The following is a 14,046-nucleotide window of genomic DNA, read 5'->3' on the forward strand; positions in this document are numbered from 1 at the left end:
TACATCCTTGGGGACAAAATGGGCTGTCTCTGTATCTACATGTGTATTCATTGGGGGCAAAACATGTATTCTGCTGTGCATTCAGAATTTATACTATATAGAGCAAAATGTGCCGAATATACAACATGCAATGTGTAGTTTTTGGTACATTATGCACATCAGAAAGCAGACTGTGCACCCTGTTGGGGGAAAAAGTGCAATCTGTAGGGCAAAAATCTGCACTCGGTTGCACAAAATGTCTATTCTCCAGGGCAGGAACTGCACCCTGTGGGGTAAAACATGCAAACTGTGCACTCTGGGGACAAATAGACCATGTATAGATTAAAATGTGTATTCCACTGGGAAAAATGTGCACGACTGCACGATTGTCTGCAGTTGATATAGTGTTTAAATAGCCGTTTAAAGTTTTAGTGAATGTCTGACCAAGTCCTCGTCCCTCCTTAAGACGGGGTTGTTTTTGTTGACAGTTTCTACATCAGGGTCGACGGTTCAGGTGAGGTGAACTGAGCCTGTCTTACAGGGAATTATCAAACCGCAAATTCACTTTTAAAATGTGGCGACGGCCGAGAATGAAACAGTATAACCTTAAAATAAAGTATTACTTTGGCAAAAGGAGGCTTTACCTACTATTGTTCAGTTTCATCAGTACAAACGAAAACATATTGGGAACAAAAATTCTCTCAGGTGTTTCTTTTTTTGGAGAAATTTCACAGAATCTTCCACCAGGAGACGTATAATTAAATTGGCTTTATGTTGATATTGTTAGTTATAGTTTTGTGAAAATGTTGACACTTCCATCACACTATAACAGAGAAAATCTTTAGAGTTTAAATTGAAAGGTTATTATGGTTCTATCTTACCCCTCGAGATGACACGTTGATGTATGTCGCCTCTGAACTTAAGTGTGTTTGACGCGCCTGGTTTTAAAGGGTTTTAACTGAAGAGACAAACCATAACAGGCACGTCTCTGTGAATGCTCCGTGATGCGTCGCGTGTCTGCTGAGCCAGACTCGCCGCCGTCACAAGCTTGTAGGGAAATGTCACTCAGTTGTTGCTGTCATGAAATAGTAGAAAATACAGCTTTAGAAAAAAACAAACCCTGAAAATGCTTAAAAAATATCTCAAATATTGAAGGCAAATACATTTTTGATTAACAGTTATTGTATAAATCAGCAGTGTTTTTTTGTTTTTTTTTAACAGAACTATAAATTATGGTGGGAAACTTTGTCCCACATATGATGAAGCAGAAAATATTCCTGGAAAATCTGGTCAGTTGACAACAACATGGCAAAGAAGCTTTTTGTGAGGAGAATTTTACCATGAATAAAAAATATAAAAAATAAAATAAAATGAGCAACCGGAGAAAATCAAGAACATAGAACCTTTTATTCATGTAACAGGAAGAAGTCATTTTCATTAAATTCCCTTTGACTTGTGAACTGAACTTAATGTTTCATTTCCACCTTGTAATGTTAATAATTTTAGGAATTCCGAATGTAATAAAGTCAAAAAAACTATAAAATAGTAAACACTTTATTACAATCATGATCATGAGTCAGTGAGTGATTCTTATCATTATTATTATTATTATAATTGTTGTTGTTTTTCATTTTATTTGTTATTCATGTTTTTGTGTAGAATTATATCACTGAATAAAAACATTTGATAAGAATAATTCATTTCTTTAGGAATCAGATACTCCATGTCAAACTGAGTCAAACTTGTAGATCACATCTCTTAATCTATTTTTGATCTTATCTTGATTATTTATCGGAACATTGAGCTCTTGTCTGTCTTGCCTCACTCGACCAATCATCATTATTATCTACTTGTTTGGTTCTTTGTGTGTCTTTATTTGTTTTTTTTTACGTGCCAAGTGAATCCAAAACCTGTAAAACGAGTCTACCCACGGGTACCAATAAAGTAACCTTGAACCTTGAACCTTGAACCTTGATTTCCTGGTTAATTAAGATGATGGGAGGAGATACATGAGTGACTTTGAATCATTGACAAGGTGGATCAGTCAGTGGTCCACTGAGGACTCGTTTACACAACAGCATTTCACATGACAACACCTGAGTGCATTTGCACAGCAGCACCGAACACACTGGCAGCACTGTAGTTAGTCTGCCAGGCCAGCGGAGGGCGCTGTTGCTTGTTTTAGTAATGAAACCCGCACAGACATGTGTACAGAGAACAATACGCTATAAACGTGAAAGAACTTAAGAGAACCTGATATTCGTATGGACTGACGACCAATCGGATGGTATCAGGGGTGAGTCTCAACTATTACAATACTAATATGGACGATAAAACTAGAATACGGAGTCACTTTCCTCCTCCTCCTCCAGCTCCAGGCCACTTCTCATCAGGTGGATCAGCCTCACTTGAGTCTCATTACCTGGTTGTCGTCACTCATGTCTGACCTTCAAGCACTCAGACCGACTTCAGGGTATCGACTCAGAACTTCACCTGTCGCCCCCTGATAAAGAACCCCGTCTTTCTGCTCCTGACCTCAAGCTTGATGGTGAGTTTTGTTTTAGTCTTGTGTATTACACCAGTTTCATCTGCTCGGCCGGAGGGTCAAACTCATTTTAGTTCAGGGGCCTAATATCACCCTGATTGGGCTGAACTGCTAAAATAAAACCATATTAACATTTAACACAATATACCATATAACACAAGAGAGAACCTGATGTCAAACCAAACAATTATTACATTTCAAAGAATTTAGAACTTAATTAAAAAATTATTTTTAAACAAGTTACTTACAACACTGAGACCCGAGTTGAGATGTCTGTGATTTTTGGGTGCATTTGACTGTATTTTGCACCAGAAGGTTTCATTAAAATTGGCTTCATGTTGGCACAGTTGTCACTTTCAGTAGTAATTGTTTAGTTATTGTGATAATATGGACCAATGGTCTGCAACCTTTCCCAAACAAAAGAGCCATTTTTGTCTCTTTCCACCAAATAAGATTCTTCTTGAGCCACAAAATGCATTTAATCATAAAGGATCACTCAGCTTAAGTTATTTATGTAGTTTTGCGAAACATTCATGGTATTTCACGACTACGATTTAGAATTAATTGAGCTGTTTTAACATTTTTATTTGACCTTAACTGATTGAGTTAGTTTGTTTTAACCATTTTGACCTGCTTTTGCTGGTTTTGGCAACTTTTTTGTGCCAAGCTGGTTTTCTGAAATGTATTTTTTTTGCCAATCCTCCTAAAAAATTTTTTTTTTAAAAGCAATTTTAGATTTAAATTAAAACTGTATTTTAATTTTATTGTTTTTTTTTCTGAGTATTTTCGCCAGGGAAGTCTTTCTGAAAATGAACCACACATGCAAATAAATAAAAAAAAATAATTATGTAAATTATATGTAGAATATTTTTATCCTAAGTTTCAGAGCCAAAACAGGAACTAAAGAGCCACAGGTTGCAGACCTGATATTGACGTTTTCATCCCGTAAAACTTTACCTTTTGATTTTAAAGGTTATTATGGCAGTATGGGCTGTTTGTGTCCCCTGAACTAAGATGTATTCAACCTCCCCCATTTCTCTAATCTCACCACAGTGATTAAATCTGTGTTGGAACGTGATCCTCCACATGATGGCGCTGTGCTGCCATGTGTGACTGCCTCCCAAGCCGCAGATTCCTCCCTGTCATTAATGCCTCTGAGCAAACATCAAACTGCAGTGATAATAGATTCATTTTAATCAGTTTAATCTCGCCGTTACCACTCTCGGTAAAAGCTGCGGGAAAAGTAAACCGCGGCTAATAACCTGTGATGCGTTTCACTGCAGAAAAGTGATCAGCCTCATGCTCACACTAAAAAGAATCTGCAGTGCTGATTTTAAACAGTCGCCACTCATTTTCCCTTTATTAATCTACCTATAAATAAACAGAAAAGGCTGTTTGACAGGTCGGCTTTAAACACTGACCTACTTGGCGCCATCGTTTGTCTCCGTGCCAGAGCTGAACGACAGGAATCAACATATCCTCCTAAAATGTGGATTTGAAAATATGCTTTTAATGACTCACATTCACAGGATTTTTTTTTATTATTATTTTTATTTTTTTTAATGTCCTGTAGACCATGAACACATGCCCTGAGTTTCTGAATAATTATGAGGTGAATATACAGCAAGGAGCAACATTAACCTGCAGCTGAACCCGCAGGACCCAAATTAGTATCCTGCAAAACAAAAACTGGAGCGTTCCTGCTGCTGATACGAGACTCTGTGATCGGGATACTTCCTCTTCTATTATTAAATGACTTAGAAGTTACCATCGGCGAGTTCTTGTGCCAGTAGGTGGTGGCCAGTTTCTCAGTTCCAGCGTTTTTCTTTGTTGGCAGGAAACCAGTCATTGTTCATAGAAAAGGAGGCCGTCGATGCAAGTTGTTTTCTCTGATCTGAACCATCCAGGAACTGATTTCTGGCTTTATTTGACACTCTGATCCCACTAGGTTGCAGATTTTTTGGTATTTATGTGAGAGCCAGGCGTAATACTCGTACTTCCTTTGGTTTACTGGGAAATGACTGAATATGTAGCAGTGTTTTAGTGTAATTTGATTTAAGATGTCACGTTCATATTCAGGCTTGTTTTGATTTTATGAGTGCTTCTGCTCCTTCCGACAACATAACTTTAAACTTCAACATCTTTGCGGTTATTCAGTAATCAGCAACACCTCGGTGAATCTAAACTGTGGTTGTCGGATGTAGACGTCCTACTGTAGGTGTGGGCGAAGAGCGTGAATTTCTCTACTTTCTGGTAGTTTTTGCTTTTTATATATTTATATTGCAGTGTGGGATTTAAATCTATATGATTTTATATAATGCTAAATCATGTCATTTTCATCACGTGGTCGGTGTACGAACATGTGGGGAAATCCTCCAACTTGCAGTTAGAAGGAAGATGCTCTGTAATCTGGACGTTAGGAGGAAGATGCTCTGTAATCTGGACGTTAGTGGGAGGAAGATGCTCTACAATCTGGATGATGGGAGGAAGATGCTCTATAATCTGGATGATGGGGTGCGCTATAATCTGGATGTTTGTGGGGGGAAGATGCTCTATAATCTGGATGATGGGGTGCTCTATAATCTGGATGTTTGTGGGGGGAAGATGCTCTTTAATCTTGATGATTGTTTCGATGAAGATGCTCTATAATCTTGGTGTTTGGAGGAAGGTGCTCTATAATCTGGATGTTAGGAGGAAGATGCTCTATAATCTGGATGTTGGGGGAAGATGCTCTATAATCTGGATGTTAGGGGGGAAGATGCTCTATATTCTGGATGTTAGGGGGGGAGATGCTCTATATTCTGGATGTTAGGAGGAAGACGCTCCATAATCTGGATGTCATCTGGATTCACATCAGTTATTGAGCTCTTAAAACATCTATGCACAAATAAAAGGAACATAGTTTTAAGTGTGTCACTTATTTCCTGACAGGGATTCATTATTTAAGGAGAATAAAAACCTGCTGATGATGACACACTAAAAAACGTAATCCTTGCTAATGGGCACTCGGGTTGGCGCCCTGCTCCGTTTATTGGTGCAACAGTCTGTCTTTCCCTAATCTCCCCGTCCCGTCCCGTCACTGCAGCCTTGCATTACCGATGCAGTCGTGTTGTACACGGGGAGGAACATTTCATTTTGAATCACCATGGGGGCAGAGGAAAAAAGGCCCCGGCGCCGGTGTGAGGGAGCGGGTTAAAAGTGGCACCGCTGGTCCGGCGTGCTGTGTGAGGAAGCCGCCTGCGTGCCCCAGATAAGAGGCGGCGAGCGGCGAGGACGCGTCGGCCCACTTCAGGCGTCAGCACTTCAAACCAGGAGCACGGCTTCAGAGGGAATGTGTTTAAAAAAAACAAAACTCCACACTGCAGAGGTGAAGTGGAGGATATTCTGAGTTTATAGTAAATGATATCTGGTGTCAAGTTGTACGAAACCTGAAGAAGAAAAAAAAACCCCAAAAACAATGGTTGTGGTGGGATTTCTAGGCGGTGGAAACTTTCTGCAGATGTTTCCGTCGCTTCGCGGCGATTCGTGGCCGTACGAGGCCTCTTGAGTTACATTGGCATGATCAAGCGTGTGACACCGAGAACGTTGAGATTTAATGAGAAACTGCTGGGGATTATTGAGAGGTGTGTGCCCATCGGTGCCAGTTACGAGCCGCTGTAATAAGGCTGATGAAGTGAGCGGTGACGGTGAAAATAAACGGCGCCGTCTGAGCCCTTAAACTCGGCATTAATAACCCCTCAAGTAAATTGCGATGCTCTTGTTCCGCCACTTGTTTCTTATTATCAAGGACGGAACTTGTTTGAATGGTTTCTAATCATCTAATATAATGAGAATAAAAGAATAATGGTGCCCCTGCTTGGTCGACGGCAGAAATATCATTCATTAGGAGCGTCTGTCTCGGCTCGACTGGTGGAATCATCCTGGTAATTACTCAAGGTGGGATTATGCAACACAGAAAAATAAATAAAAGATGCGGCTTTGCGACGCGTTCCCGTTAAGTCTGTGCATCCAGCATACGCATTAAAAACCAGTGCACAAATAGCGTATTAAGAGGAGTTTTACCAGGAATTCATCTTTCTCTGACCCAGCACAGGGAGGATTTATTTTTTTCTCACAGCAGAAAGATGCAGTGAGTGTTTGGGGAGGGAGGGGAGGGGCAGACATCAACCATGCAACTGCACACGTTTGCTAAATGTGTGGAACAAATTGAAGCCTCAATTTGCAAAATCACTTTGAATGCAACTGAATCCAATGTGAGGAGAATGGCGCCGAAACACGACAACAGGTCAAGTAGACGCAGCGATGGAAACGCCCAATCCCGACTGAACTGTGAGGAACTGAGACGTTACCTGGTTTGATTGGGGGGGGGGGGGGGTTTCAAGCAACTTTTGCAAAGGAAATGCAATCAGTGTGAGCATGCGTCTCCAGTGTTGGCACCTTCTAACGCTTTCTGAAAAGTTGAGAACTCAAAAAGGAAACATCAACGAAAACGACTGGAGAATGTTTTTGAACAGATCGTGGGCGACCTGTACCGTTGGACCTTTTAAAAAAAAAAAAAAAAGAGTCACCCTGTCTTCATCTTCAAAGGAGCAGTACCGCATAAAGCCACCGGGGCAGTGTTTATTAGTTCTCGAAACAGCAGCGCGTGACGCCTCGAGGTGTTTATGGGCTTCGCAGACCTCCGGTTGGTTCTCAATATCTACATCGCTGCCTCCAGTCGTCACAGTTGTTATCGTTGAATCCGGTCTTCGTCTCTCTAAAAAGAATTCTAATCTTCTTCTGTGTTGATTTAGACTGCTGTCATCTGCTGGGTTAAAGGCTGATGGCACATTTAATTGCATTGGACATATGGGAATGTAAGTGATATTTGAAATGTATTGATATTTTCTGGTGTGAACACATGTACACGTACATGATCCAAATAGAAGATGACGGGTTTAGAATTCGTCCATCGACTAATTCAGCTCATACTAAAGGTGGAATCCTGAACATGTGACATACACACCGCGCAAACTCCACAAAGACAGGCTGTGAAACCTGGATTTGAACCGGGGGTTTTCTCGATGTGAGGCAAGAGTGCCAACGTGACTGTGCAGCCCATTGCTCAGGAACATAAGGTGAAGCGTAGATAATCTTCAGAATAAACTAAAGATGGCAGGAAAAAGGCGATAAAACCATGAAGATCAATACTAGAGACACACGTAAAGATATGATTACCGAGCCAATTCTGAAATCTCGAGTCTGTTTAAAGAGACCAATTGAAAGAACATGCACTTTATTTTTATTTTTTTTTAAATAACCTATCGTCATCAGATGGGAGAACTGCTTTCCTTTTAAAATGAGCAGTGATTCATAATAGTTGAAACACTGAGAACTCGAGCAGGTTTTCTATTTCCAGAACAATATCATTCAGCCTACCCTTCATTCCCTGAATACTTTCCGTATGCTGAGACAGGAAGAGAGAGAGGGGGGAAATAAACCACAAAAAAAACAGACAAGGGTAGATGTTGCAGAAGAGAATGGATGTGTTCCAGCCGGGCTGCTGCTTCCAGGCACTTAACCAACACTGGCAGTGCAGTGACACTGCAGAGAGGAGCGAGACGGCAGCCTCTGTCAAAGAATCCCAAACCCATCCACCATCTTTGGGCAATTTACTTTATCCTTTTAGCCGTTGTTTTCTTGTGCGGGTGACCTGCGATTCAACCCTGCGCGGCTCGGCCAGTGGCTCTTGCATCTGTCCGGCTCTGGCAGCAGAAGTCCTCCTTAAAGCCTTTTTCCTCTTTATCCTATCGCCGCTGACAGGATTGGGCAAGCGTGTTCCTTGTAAGTCGTAACCATTACTCTGACGCCACTTAAAATATCGAGAAAATTCAAAAAGTATCACGGATGAAGAAATGGAACTTTGCCCTCAAAGACTGCCCGCGGTACGTCCGTCCAATCACAGTTGAGATTCACATTTGTGGAATGAGCTTCTCAGTAACACACAGATTGAAGAACGGCCAAATATTGAAAGTTACTTTAAAGACGTCATGTCATGCAAAATTCGCTTTATAATGGTTTTCCAACAATAATATGTGTCCCCGTACCTGGAACGACGCTCCAGAAGTAAAGAAAGTCTGTCCTCTCTCTCCCTGGCTTGTTTTTAAAAGGTTTTAAAAAGTGTGTTGCTCCAACTAGCCAATCAGAAATCAAACCCTATATAGCGTCATCGGGGGATTAGCCAATCCCAATCAAGGTAGGTCCTCCCTTTGACCCTCCCACAATTAGGCAGCTGTGCTCTGGCACATGGCACCACGAGAGGAAATACTTTCTCCTCTTCCCATGATGGACATGTGTGAAGAGGCAGGAGAACTCGCCTATTGTACACTTTGGACAGTTTTACTTGAATTAGAAATAAATTGATGGACTCCACTAAATCAGAGGTCTCTTATCTATTGGTTTTGGTCCAACTGTGACTAAGTGTGTTGCATTTCAGGACACCCAAAACGGGACAAAACCTTTGCGTTGTCACTTGAAAACGTTGCGTAACCGGGTCTTCTCCCAGTGTATTGTTACCTTCCATGTCCGTCTCTTTATAAACCCAGTGTACCATCTCCTGCACACTTGGTCACAAAGCTCAAATCATCTCTAACTGATTTCTTGAACATGACGACGAGCTCACTGGACACTCAATCCACCAGAGCACCTTTCCATCTTGGATGTGCAACCAAAACGCACCAAAATGTTGTTGTTGTTGCATCTGCGACTCCAAGAATGGAAAAACAACGGGGTCTGTTGTTCGCCAAGGGTGAAATCAGTTCATGCAAACAGTAATATATGTTGAGTTTGGGAAGTCCAAATCGATCTGTTCTGGCGTCTCGGCATGAGAATGTGTTTGGATAACTTCTCTCTTTCTACCAGTAATGTCTCGGCGGCCCACTCGCACGGGTTCAAGATTATTTATTTATTTATTTTTGTAGGATCTTATAATGGTTGGACGTCTTCCAATGTGGCCCATTGAAGCAAGTACCAGTTTCTGTCAAAATTTGCCAGCATTTTGTCTGGAGGCTGGAGGCTGATGGTTATTTTCCACCCTGCTTATGAAGCATGTCATCTTTGAACACCATGCAGCATTTCTGATTAACTCCTGCTGGAATCCAATCTGATGCTCTATTTAAAAAAAAAAGAACACTTTAGCTGGAACACAACAAAGAAAAAAAATATCAGAGGGATTTGCAAAGAGGGTTAGATGATAGATAAGGAGGAGATGGAAGAAGCGCAGCAATAATTCAGCTCACATTCTCATGTATGCTGGACACAGATGTAATCTGAATTTGAAGCTAACCCATGCTATGAACATGTGTTTTATGTTTGCTGGTGTTATAATAAACTGCTCTACATGCAGCTAGTAGACTCATGTGGTGGTGGTGGTGGTGGGGGAGTACACTGGATTAATATGATTTCCTGTCAGAATCCATTTTTCTGTGCCCTTGGAAGCTGTCAGTGGTGTAAATCATTGGTGTGCACTGTGGTCTAATTAGCTTCCCACACAGGTTAGGGCCAATTACCTGTCCAATCACCTAGTGTACATTGCATTAATCTTGCTTTGGAAAGCCACACCACCACTGGGAAAACGCTCGAACTCTAGACTGACGACATAACAACTTGTAATCATGGAGAAATGTGTAGTGAGCAGCCAAAGTTGGAGCAAAGTTCCAAAACTGGCGTAAGACGACTACTTCTATCAGACATCGGAAACATAGGAGGAAATTAGGATGCAGTGTGGGAATTTTTGCCACACTGAGCTTGATTTACTACCATCTTGTATACAAAGTTTTTGTCGGCGATCCTCTGAGAATCATGTGACTGACATCACGTGCAAAAAACATTCAAATGACAGGTTTACCAATGTTAGATTCTGTTTGCACCTTGAGAATCTCTGTCTGGTCAGAATTTTTTAAAGAGTAAATGTTTTATTGGTACTGATTGCGACCTCGTTTCACGTAAAAATGCTCTGTTTTTGCGCATTTGTTTCAGAAAACTTTCACGTTTACACGGCCAGGTTTTGAAAACGACCGTTTACAATGGAAGCGGCAGAAACACTGAAAACAATGTCGTTGGCATGTCGGGAGTAAAGTTCCAGAAAGGTTGTATTTTCCACGGAGTCTGAGCTTTTTCAAATAGTTGCGTTTTCCCCGTTTCCATATAGACGGAGTCGGAGAGTTTTCAAAAAGTTGCGTTCTCAGCGACTCCGAGCACCGTTGTGTTTCAAGCGGACACCCGAAACGCCACAAATGTTTTACGTTTTCACTTGGAAACGGCCTCAGTCTGCACAGTGAAGTCGTGTTTCACACGCTCACAACACGGCCAGGAAATCTCTACTTTGAGTCCCGGTTTGGGAGGATTTTCTCTGTCAACCATTCATGTTGTCGCATTGCTAAAAGCATCGACTATATGTACAGTATCTCCAGAGAGCTGCCGTCGAAGTCAGACTAAATATGATATTAGACTTCAAAGCCTGGACAGTTTAATGTGTAACTGCCTGCAGCCACCTGTAATTGTGTTCGGTTAAACACTCCTTTTTTAAATTTTTTTCTTCCTTTCTCCGAGGTCATTCTGGTGTTAGTTTGGCAAATGGGATGTCACAGTCTGCACACACTCTAATCTCCTTGATCACCTTTTTAATTTACCAAATTGCCGCTTGATCGGGGAACAGGAGAGGACAGGAAGGGGACGAAAACAGGCCGCGGCACTAATGCGAAGCTAGTTGGGTAATTGCTCCTGGAGTCAGCCCTGATCAGACAGTTGAGCTCTCTCTCTCTCGCTCTCTCTCTTGCTCTCTCTCTCTCGCTCTCTCTGCTTTTATGTAACCCAGGGATTGTCGTGTCTCTGCTGTAATCATTTTTTTCCCACATCATGTAATAAAGAGCCCCAGCTTTCCAAAAATATATGAAAAAGCATGAGAAAGAGCCCGAAAACGGTGAGAATTACGCTCACAAACCTGATTTATTGTTGAATTTTATTCCCCCCGCCAGGTTTGCGCAGCACTTTTTTAAAGGTTGTCAATGGGAGGAAAATTGAAATCAGCCGTTCACATAAAAATCTTCCCGTTCATTCAACCGAAAGACAGTTCCAGACATAAGAGGCCTGTGCCTTATCGCGGATGTTTAATCAGCAGTTTATTATTTTCTTCGTACCTCATTTATAGCTCTTTATCCGATGTGGCGTGCCGCCTTGAGAAAAGCAATTTGATGAAACGACTGGAAACAGATTGTATTCTAAAGAAAAGAAGAGACAAACAACCGCATTGTTCTGCTTTAACCTGCATCCACACTGGAATTGATTGATTGGTTAATATCTGATAAAGATTTTGTTTTTTCCCCCATTAGAAAATATCCAAGTTGCAGCCTTTAATTTCTTCAGTTGACAGCAAATACACAGAGAACACAAACAATAAGACTTTTAACGATTCCTTTTTAGCCATCTATCGGTCCATAAACATGCTTGCTTGAGTACAAAAATCATATCAATTGTTATTCATGTCTTATACATGCAAAAAGTAAGTGACAAGTTAAAAATGTATTAATTCACTTTTCCAAACATCATTAACCTCTTTTGAATCTCTTCTAAAAACCCATTTCTATAGACTCTCTTTTAATTGAAGCTTACCTTTTTGTTTTACTTGTTTTTATTCCATTGATCTATTTTTACTCAAAATTATGCCCCATTTATCTTTTATGTGCTCTCTCCTTTTAGACACCGAGACCTGTGGTGTTTCGTTGCCAATAATTTCCGTCTGTTGAATGATTGCTTGTCTCCTCGGTCTCGCCTGACTTTTTTGTGTGTTTTTTTTACTGTAAAGCACTTTGTGCAACAACTGTTCTTAACTTTATTTATATAGCACTTCATTATTAAGTCTCTCAACATCTGTGGTTTAAACCCAAGCGAGTGGAAAACACAAGCAGAGGATCGAGTTGGATGGCGTCACACCATCAACGTAGCCGCCTCAACCTTTGAGAGTGAACGTAGGAGCAACTTAGCTGTAAAGAGACAACAACGGAAAGACCGGATAGCACAGCCATCAGACCCAGATGACCAATCCTTTATCTGTCGACACTGCAGCCGAGCCTGCCGTGCTCGCATTGGACTTATGAGCCACGTGAGGTCTTGTGGGAGAAAACGGGGTGGACCTCCTTCATGAATCTTCGTTCGCGAAGCCAAAGCCATGAACATTATTATTATTTAGTTTTTATTAATCGCAACTAAGCAGCTTCCAATAATTCTTGTTTGTGTTTGATTAAAAAGTGCTATAAGAACAATCTTAATGACCCAGATTGCATCCAAAAGATCAGAGAACCCCGTCCCCGCGCTCAGATTCATCAAGGCCTCATTTAACTAAACTGAAAACTTTTTGGTTTGTGTCACTGTGACTTGTGAGACACTGAAAATGCAACGTTTTGAACATGGGTCCCAAGATGGAACTTTTTGAAAATGGGGGGGGGGGCACCTTTTCTGAAACGCTGCTCCCGCACATGCACGAGCAGATGGACAATAAGAGCAATGTTTGCCTGCAGAGTGTCGCGACTCCCAGCTCTTATTCTCCTGGGACAGTAAACGGAATCCAACGTCGTGGTCTGTCCATACGAATGTCCTGTGTACTCGCCATTGTTAATGTTTATAGCTTATTCTTCTCTGCAGTCCTGCTTGGTGTCATTTTACAAAAACAACAAACTGCTCCAACTCGTGGCCCAACACGAAAACTACTTGGTTTTCAGTGTTTCGACCGTTTCCGTGTAAAACAAAATCCTTTGCAAAACGTTGCAAGTAAATGAAACAAGTAAATGGGTGGAGCCAAATGCAGGACGGAGACGCCCACTCTCACTGACGTATAAGAGCGGTGGCCTTTAAAAGCAACATGGACAGTTTCCCAGATGCTTTTCTTTGATAGTGTCTTACTTCAGTTTGTGTTCATTTATAATATAATATAATATAATACAAATTTTAGAAATCCACAAAGAATTGAACCCTTCTTGTATGTAGAAAATGTATCTTAGATTTACCTATTGGGTAATTAAATAACAGGTTTGCGTTCAATTTTGGACCTAAAGATGCACCTAAATGTAAAATCAAATGTTTCTATCATGTGTATCGTGAAACGCAGCAGTGAAATCTTTCTTAACAAGGCTGTAAACGGGGATAAATGCCCACGCAGTAGCATTTTTTTGTAGAAATAACACTTTCTTACAGGCGATTCTTCAGTTGCACATCAAGAATCTGCTGCAGGGAAACAGCAGTTCAGAAGACTGTCACGTCCGGCGTTCAGGGAGCTTTCCTCCGTCCCTCATTCGTACCAGCATCGGTTAATTTGGAAGTGGAGCAAAAGTGCCGGAGGGGGGTGTCTTTTGATGCCCCCTCGGAGACTCCGCGAGTGTTGGCGCTCTCCACATAGAAACTGCACCAACGGAGCCAGTTTGTTTTCACGTTGCCCAACATGACAAGCGTCGGGAAACTGTCAGAGGGAAAAAAATAATATGACATTTCTC

Source organism: Lipophrys pholis (assembly GCF_963383615.2).
Source record: "Lipophrys pholis genome assembly, chromosome: 9".
NCBI classification, from domain to species: Eukaryota; Metazoa; Chordata; class Actinopteri; order Blenniiformes; family Blenniidae; genus Lipophrys; species Lipophrys pholis.